The sequence below is a fragment of the Protopterus annectens genome, chromosome 2.part1, assembly GCF_019279795.1.
Source record: "Protopterus annectens isolate FY-2018-M chromosome 2.part1, PAN1.0, whole genome shotgun sequence".
NCBI classification, from domain to species: Eukaryota; Metazoa; Chordata; order Ceratodontiformes; family Protopteridae; genus Protopterus; species Protopterus annectens.
Window position 1 is genome coordinate 1,498,805,826 of NC_056729.1, and position 14,903 is coordinate 1,498,820,728.

The 14,903-nt window shown below is 37.1% G+C and overlaps 1 long non-coding RNA gene across 1 annotated transcript in view; it reads right to left on the minus strand.

Moving 5' to 3' along the window:
- Positions 1 to 532: 532 nt before the first annotated feature.
- Positions 533 to 14,903, minus strand: part of LOC122794777 — a 424,689-nt gene continuing 410,318 nt past the window's right edge. The window contains exons 2-3 of the long non-coding RNA XR_006363696.1: positions 2,625 to 2,829; positions 533 to 2,477 (exon numbers count right to left, since the gene is read on the minus strand). This is a non-coding gene — a long non-coding RNA (uncharacterized LOC122794777). The remainder of the gene's footprint in view (positions 2,478 to 2,624; positions 2,830 to 14,903) is intronic.

The window sequence follows — 14,903 nt, forward strand, 5'->3', positions numbered from 1 at the left end:
GGAATGGAATCATTGCAGAAATTTAAAATAAAAAAGCAAGATATAAATAAAAAATGTAAAATTTATCAGGAAAAGATATGTTAGAAAATAAATGTAAGTTATACTGAAGAACATAGAAATGTATAGTATGAATATATATTAGGGAAAAACATTACTATGTGTATCCTTGGAAAGATCTGGAAGAAGAAGAAGTTAGGGCAATAAAGACAAGAATGAAAATATGTAAAGATATATTAGAATGCCAGTACTTTTTGCAGAGACTGGAATAAAAAAAATTGTCAGTTAAAGCAAATATTATGTGTAAAAAAAAGAATGTAATTATTATAAAAAAACACGGGACAACTGAGCATGCATTTTTTATTTTTAAAATGTAAAAGAATTATAAAAGTATAGAAAAAATTGATATACATTATTTTGAGGATATAAACAATACAGGAGACATAAATACGGATGCTGTTGAATATATATATATATATATATATATATATATATATATATATATATATATATATCATGGTAATAAGACAAAAGAGTATGTATGTGAAACAGATACTATGTTTGCAGTTCTATGGGTTCTATAGAACCAAAGGGTAAAGGAAATAATGTTTAATGAAAGATGAGATTTGGCAAAAATATTGGAAAATATAACATTTTGGTTATGGAAAATGGAGTGAGGGTCTAATAGAATGTATAAGTAGAAAGGTGGAGTGCTTAGACATTATGAATAATGTACATAGTGTAAATATTGTAAATATTGCATGATTGTTGTAAATAAGTGTGTTAAATAAAGGACTCCTACTCTTTTTGGTGTTGTGGGATCATTTAAATTCTCCTGAGTTATCACCAACTCAAGTAGATTGAACTTAGGTGTAACATCTCATCCAATGGATGACACATTCAGGAGTGAAATATCCCCTAATGATGCATTAAAGTGTCAGTGATTACATCATCTGGAGTGGGAATGGAACCCACTGTCTTCTGTTTTTTTTAGCACCATAGGCAAGTGTGCTACCTGTTGCACATCTGGCACTAATTATAAGAATAATACTTTGTATTATGGTTGGACATCCTATAGGTATAGCGTGGTGTATTTCTATTAGGTTGTGATACTTGCTGTAATTTTAGTCAGTTTTCTTTAATTATATGATATTGCTTGGTGAGTCTGTCCAAGGAAAAAAGTCATGCTGTCTTCCTTAAAATCTGTCCAGCAACATATTCCATTAATCACAATTAATTTAATGTCGACATCTTGGCTATATACTAGAAAATCAACTGTATGTTTTATGGGATATGATAAAAATGTCCAAAAGCTGTGTATTAGTTTTACTGAGATTACCTGTTTTATGTTGCTTATTATCACATTCACACATGGAGTCATACATTTGGTATATTTCACTGTATGTAAGATAAGAACTGTGATTGTAGCTGAGTTCGGTAACATTTTGTGTCAGTTACTGATGATCTAGGATCTCTAGTTTGCTAATCTGCTAATACAGGATATTTAGTTTGTCTGTGCAGGAGTGGAAATGCAGTAAAGCAACAGAAATGTGTGTATTGCTTTTTTGTCACCAGAGATTCAGAACAACAGCTCATTTCTCAAAGCCAGATGTGAGTTGTCTGCGGTGGGGCTAATAACCCAGTGGTGTGAACCTTGGCTCAAGATGATTGTCATTGTTGAACAAACACCCTGACCCCATGTGCAAAGATGGGAAAAGTTGTTATGGATGGATGGATTTCAAGTGGGTTGTATAATGGTCCATTTGTTTAAGTGGAAAATAGTGGCCAATATGTTTTACTTCTTGTGATAGACAATTTGGGATCTCCCTTTACATTAAAATATCTACCTGGAGTGTTGAATAGTGAATAGAGTTTGTTATTTTTTCAGACCACTTTCTAAATTGCTTGCTTTCTTTTTTCAGTGCAGAAAAGTTTATATACATCTTGAGGAAATGAACAAAACAGTTATACAGTGATTACAATGATTACAGAGATTTTTTTGGTTCAACAGTTAGTAACAGTTTTGTTACTTGCAAACACAGCACTGCACACTTGACAGAGAATCTTTTGCTGGTGTTTTTTTTAGTTCACTAATACCCTATACAAAAAAAAATCAATACTTCACAACTTCACATATAAGAAAATGTATTATACATTCATCTATTAATTCAGCATATCAGGCATTTCATAACAACCAGTATATTCAGTGACAATATGTCTCCCTTCCTTTGTCTCCTTCCCCATAGGGCAATACAAATAATGTTATACATCATATCACTGAACCTTTTCCCATTTGCCAGCCATCTCCTTCTAAGGCTCACGTCAAATACTTCTCTCGTTCACCCTCCATCTTGCTATAGTTTTCAGCTTCTGTTGTTTGTGCATGACTGACCTTCTGTATATATTTGTGCTGTTCAGAATAACCTTACAGTCTTGTCATTTGCTTTAATTTTCCATCCATTCATAGTTTGCAGGATTTGCTATTTGAGTAAAAAAAAAAAAAAAAAAAAAAAAAAAAAAGAGAGAGAGAGAGATTAGAAATGGAAGCTGATGATAAGGACTATTTGTACCATCAATATACTGGACATGTTAGGAATGACTCAGTCATGAGTTGAGTACTTATTTACCAGACTTGTGCCAGAGTCTAATGTCTTCAGAAGTTGTCTGGTTTAGAGCATAAACAGAAACGGTGTAAGATGGTACTTTTCTAGAGTTGGAGACCCACCAGATATGATGCAGGTGTGCCTAATCATCATATGTTCAGATGAGTCAAAATGGTGTTCCAAGATGACAGTCAAGTGTTAACAAGGTTTAACATGGTTTGTTGAGAATCTATTCCCCAGAAAAAAATAAACAGAGATGAAACTTTAGCTTTGGTTAAAAAATAGTTAAAGTCATTATAAACAAATGAATGTCAGACAAACACATTGGTGAAACCTTCATGCCTGATATTGGAATTATTTTCACAACAAGCAATAAAAGGAATGGAACCTGTAAGAGTCTAGTATCAGAACAAAATGTAAATGTTTGCACTCCAGATAAAACAACTAACTCAGAGATCAGTGTCAATTAATAAGACATGAAAATGTATGTACTATGTGAAATTTTAGTACTCAAACTGCATGAAAAAAGCAGAGTGTAATTTACAAAGGCCACAAACTCAGATGGGATATTGACTTTTGCTGCACTTAGTTACAAAAAGAAAGACAAAAAGAATACTACCCATTAATTAAGCATTAAAAATAAAATAAAAATAAGCCAAAAAAGTCACTCTTGTCAATCCAGCTAAGCTGATTAAACTTTTTAACACTCTGGAAGCATCTACTTGTGTGTGGCCTTCAATAGTGATATTTCATACCTTACAATGCAATCAGATAAATGTCCTCTTCATGCTAAACAGATAGCCAATCAGCTGATTGGGAGACCATATCTCCTGGAAAAAGAAACCACACAGTGATAAGAAACTTTACTTAACTATGAAGAGCCACTTAATTCATTTCCATATACTGGACATTTTTTTTTTTATAATCCACTGTACTGTGTTCTCCCAACACAAGATTGTCAATATTCCAAGTACTTAGGGCAATTCCTTCAAATAAAGTCTTTTATTTTTAAAGGCAAAGTAAATCCAGTTCCAAATACTTCTCCAAAAGAGAAACTGACTACAGACCATTCCTTTTATAGGTTGTATTGGGATAAGTGCTGTCGTCCTTGTAAGCATCTTCAGATCAAGTTCTTATATCTAAACTTTCTATGATCATATTCCTACTATAAATAATGTTACATAGGAGGCATACTACACTGTGGGACAACCCAGTCCTACCTGACTGGCCCTCCCCCTGCTCAGAATGAAGACTTCTCTAGCATTCAGGTAGAGATTCACTCTCAAATGTCTGCTAAAGTGTCAGATTCAAAGCCAAGTTTATTATGATTTTACAGTGTATTCTCATAATTTTCTGATAAGATGTTAGACCCATCCTCATTTGCATAGGGATGTTCACAAGTAGTGCTTGGTAAGCCCATGTGTCCAACCCTTGGAAATCGTAGGTGTTGCTACACTCTGTCCTTTTTTATGTATGAACTCAAAATCAGTCAATTTAACATGTGAGGCTACCCAACTGAATTTTACAAAATGTTTTACAGATATTTTGTGTGTGATCAACAAATATCACTACAAAACACTTGTCATTTTGCCCAGTAACTGGGCATTAGTTTCAGGTTATTGCATCTTGATTATATTTTTCAGATTTGAAAACATTTATTATTCCTTTTTAGATATAATTTTTGATGTTGTGAAGATATCCCCCCACTTTTATGGAGCTTACATTTAATTGTCCTTTCTATCAAAGCTTTAAGTGGCCTGCTTGCATGGGGCTCTTTATAAAATTAGGAATCAAGAACACTGGTACATGGAACCGAATTGTATGCTTCATGTGTATGTGTGTTGTTTTATATATATATATATATATATACATACATACATACATATATATATATATATATATATATATATGTATATGTGTGTGTGTCTGTGTTTCATTCATATATATATATATATATATATATATATATATATATATATATATATATATATATATAGTCTATTTCAGACCACAATACCTAATTTTCAAAATACTGAAAACTTATTTGGCTGAGTCTCGTTATACTGAAAGCTTACAATGCTGAATTTCAAAATACTGAATTTTATGCCATTGACGTGCAGTGTGTTTCCTTTCATCTGTGACTTGCTTGTGATAAAAAAATTACTGTAACTTAAAGTGCTGACTGTCAGAATACCAATAGTCGAGTAGACAGTAGTGTTGTAGTGTTTCTAAATGTGGGTATGTCTCTTTACATTTATGGCGGATGTTTTGTGCACTCCCGACATACTGGCATTGTGTATAGTACTATAAGGTAAGTAAAAGTTATATGCCCTTTTCCTACTGTTGTGTGATCCTAAAGTTATATATATTTGGGGAGGAGTGTCGGGGGTGTAGCCCCCCCCCCCACCTAGTTTGGTTTTATATCATCTGGTTTCTGTTAAGAGGGTATGTAAGTAGCTGTTAAGTTTTGGAAAATAACTTTGGTGTTGAAAGTGTGCATGCCTACAGCTTAAAATTCAGTATTTTGAAAATCAGCATTGTAAGCTTTCAGTATAATGAGACTCAGTCAAATAAGTTTTCAGTATTTTGAAAATTAGGTATTATGGTCTCCGTCCAATGAAATTCAGTATGTTGAGTTTTCAGTCATGTGAAGCAGATCCATATATATATGTGTGTATGTGTGTGTGTGTGTGTGTGTGTGTGTATGTGTGTGTGTGTGTGTGTGTGTGTGTGTGTGTGTGTGTGTGTGTGTGGATTTAATTTTTTTTTTGAAAGTGCCTTTGTTTAACAGAATGAATTGCAGGTGCTTATGTGCAAAAGTTCATTTTATTGAATGTTGGCATTGCCCAATGTCTTTTTTGCCAAAATAAGTAATAGGGCTTGTGTTAGGTGTGTATCTGAGTGTTCATGGGTTGAGGTTAAGGTAAGAGTTAGGTAAGAGATAGATCTGGTGTTTCTACAAGTGTTTGCAGGTCAGGGTTAGAGCAGGAATTAGGTGTGGAAATAGCTCTGGTGTTTATTGTTTGTTGGTTAGAGACAGAGTAAAGGTTAGGTAAGGTGTGTTAGTGAGTGTGTGCTTGTGTCAGAGTCTGTTTTGTTTAGAAGTAATGTAGAAAGTTTTTTTTAAGGTCACCTGTAAGGATACAGTTGGGGCAGGGGTAGGGTTAGGATTAGGAGTTACAGGGGTAGTTTTATCTGTTATTTAAATTTTATGTTAACTTCATGACCTTTTCTCACAGTAAGATCAGTTTCAAAAGTCAACGGGAGATTCACTTGCATAACAGTGGAATGATCACTATTTCTCTTTCAAGTGATAACCAGATACACAGTGATAATCATCATGTGCACAGTAGCCATTTACGGCTGCAGTCATGCCAGGTGGGGAGAAATCTATCAAAGGTGCAAGCTGAACAAGCTGGCTGCACTGCAATGGAACTGTTTTTTTTTCCCTGAGATACTGATAGAGGGCAGGAATTCAAAAAGTAAGCATGTTTGATTCACTGGTCTTATAGGTTCATAAAGAAGTACTAGGCTAGCTGCCCTTGTGGGACATTTTAAGCCTAGCCAATTTCCCTTTTAAAGTTGAGTATTAAAACTGAACTTGTGCTTGTGAGGTAAATATCAAACTATTTAGTATCCTTTAGGACATTTATACTAGAGCTTTCAGAGTCTTCTTCTCTTGGAGCATGTTCAAAATAACCATGATTGGGGCCTAAGGAGGATTATGACTTTGCACTAGAATATCTCTTAAATATAGTGCTTAAATATGCTGCTTCATCTTCAGAAGATATACTCCCCCTTACAAAAAGAGCCTACAGTATCGAGAGAGAGAGAGAGAAACTACTCAATGTGAGGAAATAATTATTGCCATTCATTCATTTTCTAAACTACTTCTCCTGGCAAGAGTTGTAGCAGTGGAAAGCATGGCAGACTATACTTCAGTCTTCCCATCAAGAAATCTCACCTCATCACATAACATTCTCCATTACCATCAGTTCAAAAAATAGATGCAAGAAAACCAGATAACAGTATTCCATGAAAAAAGGACAAAAGTCACTGATCATTGAAATCTCTGCACCCAATGATTATCACTTCTTATGTACAGAGAGACACACAGTCATAAAATACTGGGATTTGCAAGCATAAATGAGAAATGAGATCAACCTGGAAGAATGATACCCAGACAGTTCCAATAATAGTAGGAGCAAGACGTCTAATAAAAATTAGAATATATAATCAAACTTAAATATGCTACCAATGCAAGTAATCCCTGTAGGAAATATAGAATGAGGAACTTCTGGGCACATTGCAGGTGCTGAAAGAGCATTTTAGCAAACATTAAACACTGAAATAGTACTAATTTCATGAACTCTAATTGTATGCTGACTTAGGAAGGGGGCCCTTTCCTGACATGGTAATGGAAACCCAAAACATTTGGGTAAATTAAACTCAAGGGATTCAAGTGTGGTAATAGAGATACTCTTCCTAGAGGATCTTGGCTGTGCCCTGAGGCTTCCTCTTAGTGGGTCATTCCTGGTACATTATCTTTAGAACCTACTGGGGGCTTGCTTTCTAGATAATAAAGCCCCCCTCATCTAAGGCTTCTTGATATTCTACCTCAAGATGCTCTCAGAAAATCTACCTCATACTGTGTTAGAAAATGAACCCAACAACCCTGTAAAATAACCTAATTTCTGATACTTAGCTTATTTCATTCATACTCAGGGCTCATAACTATAACCTAGACTGACTGATAAACCAAAAGCTTCTTCCTGTAAGTTAGTTAACATTTCACCGCCATGGTTTATTAGGGCACCTACAGTACTGTTGATGTTACACTTATTTATTGATCAACCTCTGTCTTTAATAAGAACACCAAAATATTCAGGCTACTTCACTTGGTAAAAATGTTCACCAGTCACCTGCAGAAAAAAAAGTCCACACTTTTTTTAGGAAACAACAATGATTTCTGATTTGAACATGCTAATTTTTTTATTTCAGAAGCTCCAAGTCCAACAATGAAGTAATCCACTGCATCCTGGAGATCACAGTCACTTAAAGCCAAGAGGACAATTGCATATGCAAACAATAAATATCCAACGTTCTTGTCCCCAACCTAGACAATATTCCAGCATCTGATGTGTTTTGATACCCTTTACATGAAAAATCATAAACAAAGCAGGAGGTGAGATGCATTCTTAGTAGATTCTTATGCCAGTTTTGAACATATCTAACTAAAAGCTGATAAATCAGACACAATTCATGCTCCACAAATGTGTGAAGCAAATGACACCCAGAAGTGGCCCTGGGACTCCATACTGTTGCAACACCTTCCACAAGACACTCTGGATTATGCTGGCATGTACCTTCATCAGGACTACAAAACATATGCAGTTTGAACTCATGAACTTCCATGGCCCTGCAGTATCTGAATTAGGATAAGTAGATGATGAGCATTTCCATTACCAGCACAGAATTCCCATTGCTTCTCCTAAATCAGTTATCTGATGGAATCTTCTCCTCAGCACCTTGCATAAACTTTTTCAGGGAGGAAGAGGAGGGAGCATGATCCCTCTAAAATAATACTTTTCTCCTTTTTGGTAAGATGACTTTGAGGTTTACCAGTCCAGAGGTATTGCTCCCATCTTCTCTACACCACTGAATATGCATATTAACTACAACACTCCAATAATATCCAGTGCTTTCAGCATTTGCAGTTGGATTCATGCAACTCCTACAGCTTAATCATTATGAAAATGTTGAACAGCTCCACTGATCAGGAACAGAAATAATCTTATTCCTCCAGCTGTTTCTGACACTGTCTTAGGTTCATAGATAGTTACTAAGCAAGCAGTCCAGGAGGCCATTAAGGCACCTATCCCAAAATCCCAATTGTCCCAAAGCACTGCCTAGCTAATTGACTTGCTTAATGTCAAGGAGTAGGCAAATGAAGGCTGGGGGAATCAAACACTGGACCACAAGAAGTTAAAGATTCCCCTGCTAATACTGAATGGAAGAATGCTTTGTTTTCTTGATGACTTTTCCTTACTGATGGCATCCAACAACAGGACTTATTTATTTATTTCCAGTTTGGTTACCAGGGAAGTCCACTGGGTCAACATGACCCGTTTTCAGTGGAGGTCCGGGGAGAAAAGCTCCAAGAAAGCATTGTACAAGTTCAATTACAATAAAATGCAGGATTATACAAGATAACATTGTATTGAGAAACAGAAATAAGAATTTACAACAAGCATAGTTGGCAGAATCTGTTAAGAGAGAAGTTAAGGGTGATTCTGTTACTTTTGATGCAAGGGAACATGAGTGTTGAGAGTGACTGAGAGAGTGGTTGAGAGTGAGGACTTTGGATTAACAACATGTCAAGCAGTGATCATCATTTGGTCACAGCTATCTGTTATTGTCTCACTTATTGAAGTCTTGAACAGGTATCGTGCCACATGGCTCCATGGTGTGCAGAAACTTGTCAGCTAGTAGAAGTTGAACTCATCCTGCACAGGCACAACTGGTGCATCTTTCTAGACCATTCTCACCATATGCTTGTATTTTCCAGATATCTCCAGCTGCTGCCCTGGTCATCTAAGCCAATTCATTACCAAATGATGATCATTTAAGAGCTCTATTAACCTAAATGTTAAGAACAATCAATAACAGGTCTGATGACATGACTAGAAATTCAATCATTGGTTAGTGGCCAAAGGTGCTCTGATACCATGTACACTTATGAGCAGCCCCCTGTTGGAACATGGTGTTTATTGTGGACAATCTTATGTATAACAACTCACCATTCAGGTACAGAACAGGTAAGCTGTTCCCTCCAGTCATGGCAAAATAAGTATTTCAGTCATTCCCCTCATATGTATTGAAGTTTCACCATAGATTATAAGGTTAGTAGGTGGCACCTTTTTAAGCACTAGTCCTGTCATGTCAGAGAAGTCTAAATATGTTGATTAACTGTTTTGTGCATATGCACAAATGGCAGAGTATTCCCTCTGCATCTCTGAGTTACATTTTAGGGTGATAAGTAAGTACCAGGCAATCAGTCTACAGACCATTACAAACCTACTGAATAAACCAAACACAAAAGTTCCCTTCAGCCTTGAGAGGGGCAACACAAAACAGACAATGGAAAAATTTGTGTCTGCTAACTCAGCTATCTAGATTTGCCTTTGTTTGTTAACATGTCCACTGCTGTGCTTAAAATGTAGTGGAAGTTTGTTCTGTAGATGAGGGGATATGTTTATTTATTTATTTATTCACATTTGTTAACTGGGTAGTGTCTGACTGGGCAAGTAGCCCATTTTCAGCAGAGACCTGGGGAGAAAAGCTCCAGTACAGTAACACTTAGTTAAGAAAACAAGTAGTTATGAACAGATATTAACAAAAATGCAATTTAACAAAGTTATTCAAGAAATATATAGTCATGAAAACATGAGTATAATATAATACAGAGATACTGATAACTGGAATAATCAAAAATGTATTAGAAAATAAACAAATCAGTTAGAAAATGGGACATAAGTACGAGCTGCTTAAAGGGGCTGAAGAGAGGTACATGAAAAGACAGCAGTGAAGAAACAGGAGAAAAAATATCCAGGAGAAATACAGGGGCACAGCCAGTTGCTATTGAGATATTATTTTAGGCTTTTTTAAATGAAGAGATGTTGTGATTGTTTTGGATGTGCTGAGGAAGAGCATTCCCATCCTTAGCTATTTTATTGGGATAGAAGGAGTCACCATGATAGTTATGAGACTGGGTAACTTTTAGCATTAGTCTGTCGGAATGCCTAAGAGACCTGCAGTTAAAGTTAGGCTGGACCTGACTTGAAAGTGCAGGGCAGTTATTGGGGTTGTGTATGACTTTGTGGGCAAGGCTAAGTTGGTTTAGTGTTAACAGGTTAGGAAGTTTCAGACAGTTGAGTTGTTGAAGAATGGAGCAATGGTGAGTTTTATGCGGATGATCGGTGGCAGACTTAGCTATTTTATTATAGCAGGACTCTAGGTTACTAAGGTCAGCCTTATGTAGGTTGGTGAAAATATTTGAGCAGTAGAGGAGGGTAGATAGTAAGTGAGATCTAGCTGTGGCTAGCCTGGCTTGGTGTGTAAAGTATGGTTTGGCCCTATAGAGTGTGCAATGTTTGGTATGGACTTTTTTGATTGTTAGAGATATATGTTTATCAAATTCTAGTCTGTCATCTATTGTAACACCTAGGAGCTTGGTCTGATATGTGGGTTCAGTTTTTGTTCCATTGGAGGAGTAATTGGAGAGAGAGATAGTGAGCTTAGCATGGATGAATTGTTTGTGAAAATCACCACCTTAGTCTTGCTTGCCTTTAGGATGAGCTGATGGTTGGAGAGGTAATTTTTAATGTCCTGGAAAGATTTTTGCATTTTTATGTTGAAGTTCTTGGGGGGGGGGGGCTGATCAGATAAGAGAGGAATCATTTGCATATTGGATGATAGTGGCAAGTTGGGTGGCAGAATTTAGGTGGCTGGTAAATATGACAAAAAGGAGGGGACCATGTATGGATACTTGGGGTACACCAGTGGATACTAGTAGTAGTGGGGAGAGTTTGTTCTCCCATTTAGTTGCCTGTTGACAGTTTTACAGACAGCTGTGAAACCATGTTAGGAATGATGAATTGAGATTGTATGTAGCAAATTTGTTGAGTAGCAGTTGATGGGATATGGTGTCAAACGCTTTTGACATATCCAGGAAAATTGTTGGAACTAGTTGCCCTTCATTTTTGAGGTGATGAATAATATCAGTGAAGGCTATTAGTGCTGTGTTTGTACTATGTTTGGGTCTGAAGCCATGCTGAGAGCTGGATAGTAGGTTGTTAGTAGTGAGGTGATTCAGGGGTTGTTGGTGTATAATTTTCTCTAGGATTTTGGCTATGGGAGAAAGGATGGCAATGGGTCGGTAGTTTGGTATATCTTTAGAGGAGCCACCCCTGTGAAGGGGAATGATACATTTTTCAGAGATGAGGCACATACTGTTCAGAGATAGAGTGATTGATTAGGATGGAAATGGGGTAGGTGAACGATGGAGCAGCTACTTTTAGGAATTTGTTGAGTAGTTGGTCAACAGCAAGACAGCAGAGTTTTAGTTTACTTTGGAGTTTTTTTATGTAAGTAGTTTGAATGGGTTCATCAGGCCCATAATTGAGTACAATGCCCCTTTTGGGATGTACCTTACCAGACACCTGCAGCAACTGGAAAGACCCCAAAAGTATCTCACCAAGAGGATCAAAGGGCTCAAACAGATGCCATATGCTGCCCGGTTAAAGAATCTCCAGCTCTACTCAGTGGCATACCGCCTGTTCAGAGGCGATCTGTGCCTGACGTATAAAGCCATGTCCAAACCGGAATTAATGGACATGCTGCACCTCAGAAAATCCAAATCCTATCGAGCTACACGCTCAAGAGACTTGAACCTCAGCACTGAAATAAATAGGACATGCTGGAGGGACAGATTCATAACTCAGAGGCTCCCTTCACTCTGGAATAAAATCCCAGTCCAGGTTAGGCAGAGTCCCTCATTGACTCTCTTCAAGAGGAATCTTGATGAGTGGATGGGAGATCGTAGGTTTACCCCGGGTATCACTTCTGTGTCACTGTTAGACAGAGGCACAGTATACTAACCTCAAAAAAGGGCATAGCAAAATTAATTTAAAATGGGTGGTGAAAGCCAAACACATTCTGGCTAGGCTTATAAATGCCCTAGGGCAGATAGCCTAGTATGAACCTATGAACCTATAAAGGAGAAAGAGTTTGTGTTCTCAATGGTAGGGGAGGGGACTGTGAGTGGTAGGTTTTGCTTGCTGTCTAGGAGGGAGGTGACAGAACTGATAAAGTGAGAGCTGAACTGTGAGGCTAAAGGGTCATAGGAATTAGAAGTGGAGGGAGCAGGGGTGGAGGTTTTTCCAGGATAAGGAGGTTAATATTTTGCCAGAACGTTTGTGGGTTGTGCAGGAGCTTTTGTTGGCACGTTTGAAAGTAGTTCTTTTTTTTTTTTTTTTTAATCATTGTTGATTTTTTTCTTAGCTTGGTTTCTTAATTGCTGATATAAGGTGAAATCAGTTTTGTCTTTGGTGGTATGATATAGCGACCAGGCTGTGTCCCTTTGTTTAATTCAAAGTTTAGAGCCATTAGAAAGCCAAGGTAATTGTTTGGATTTGGAGTATATTTTCCTGATGGAGGCAAGATTATTTAAAATGTCAAAGAATTAGTTGTTGAAGTATTCCACTGCAACATCTAGTTGTAGTTTTTTTAAAGGAGACCAATCACAATGTTGAAGTAGTAGATTAAATGTATCAGGGAAGAAATTTTTCTTGCTACAGGTGTATTTGAAGAGTATGTAGGTTTGGCTTTGTATTCTTTTTCTTACTAGCTATGTAGGGGCATGGTCACTTAGAGTGACTGGTAGGCAGCCGGCTTGGTACCCCAAGCTTGGCTTGTTGGTTAATATCCAGTCAAGTAATTACTATTTTTTGGAATGTTTGTCAGTGCGAGTGGGACAAGTTATAATTTGGGTGAAATCGTATAGTTTAATAAAATTGGTAGGGCAGTTAGAGGAGCAGGAGAGACGGTCAAAGTTAAAGTCACCTAGGATGATAGTTTTTTTTTTTTTTTTTGAAGAAGGATGCAGCTAAAGAAAGGAGGGATTCTATGCTGAGAAGGTTGTTACCAGGGGGCAGGTAGGCTGCTATAATATTAATGGCTTTGTGAGGATTAACTTGCAGGCGTGTGATTAGAATTTCAGTGCTGGGGATGTCTGGTGAAGTACGATTTATTTTTTCCACATTAACAGAGTCTTTACACATAATTGCTACACCACCACCTCATTTGTTCAGTCTATCTTGTCTAATAATATTGTATCCATTTGATGTAATGTCTGAGTCTTTGATGTGGGGCTTTAACCAGGTTTCTGTTATGATAGCTATATCTGAAGAGTAGACAGCCAAGGTAGCATGGAATTCAGTAATTTTATGGACAAAGCTTCTGAGATTGAAATAAATAATAAATAAATGTTGAGCTATGAATCTATCATGCCAACGTGTCTTGTCTATCTGTCAATGATGGTTTAGGTGACCTTGTAATCAACTACTCAAACTCTAAATTTGTAGCACCAAGGCATGTCCCTGTGAATATACTCACATCCACCTCACATCTTTCCTAGAGACAGCACATATTAGAAGACTAACCATCCCCAGTGAAGAAATCTGGTTTCAGAACCAATCTAGTATGCAGAGGTAAGACCACCTATATCTAGATGGTACTTTTCAGCTTTCTGTGCATCTCTACCTCTTTCCCCAAAAATGAGGTAATATTCCACAGCAAAGTGGCACTTCTTGTTGTGAGGTTCTAGCCCACAGTAATCTGTACAATTTGTGCCTGCTACTTAAATTACATTATGTCTGAAGCCCACCATTTACCTTGCAGTGGGACTGAGCCCACATTGTGGCACCATGCAGTTTGTTCAGACTGAGCCTGATGTGGCAATTTGTCTTACTCAGCCACCAGACACTAGCCTACAAACACTACCCCTCTGGCCTTACTCCAGGGTGCTACTGGGTATCCATATTCTAGCTGATGCAAGTCCATTTTTAAAGGGCCACTATGAGGGTTATTTTGCAGATTATTTTATGGCTAGCTTTCTTTGATACCAATTTGATAAGACAATGTGAACAAAACAGCAAATCCAAAAGTGCACCAACACGCTGTGAAGTCTGAGGAAGCGTCGCAAGGACGTGAAAGCGCTTACTACTACTACCACTGTTTGTTCTAATAAAGAGTTCAACCAGAACAGTTCCATTGGATTATTCACAGCGTGTTGGTGCACTTTTGGATTTGCTGTTTTGTTCACATTGTGTTTTCTTATCCACAAGTGCTTTACTCGACAGGATTATTTAGTTATTTCACCAATTTGATAAGGATGACTTTTCAGAAGAACAAAGCTTTATTAACATAACACTACAAATTATGAGTATGGAAACTCCTTCCACAAAATAAGATCTTGATTTCAGGAAGGAAAACCTCCCACAAAGACTAAGCAAAGTTTTTGACTCCGTCTTGCACCCCCCCCCCTTCTCACCAAGAAACTGGCATTTTATGATTTGAAAAATACATAAATGGCAATTTGATTATTAACATATCACACTGAGACATTGTGGCTTGGTATGTATCATGTCTTGCTTTTGAATTAGTCTCTTTCCCTCTCGCCCTCTCATTAGGAAGCTTCCATTTCTCGATTTATAAATGTATGTGGAGCACCTATGTAATACT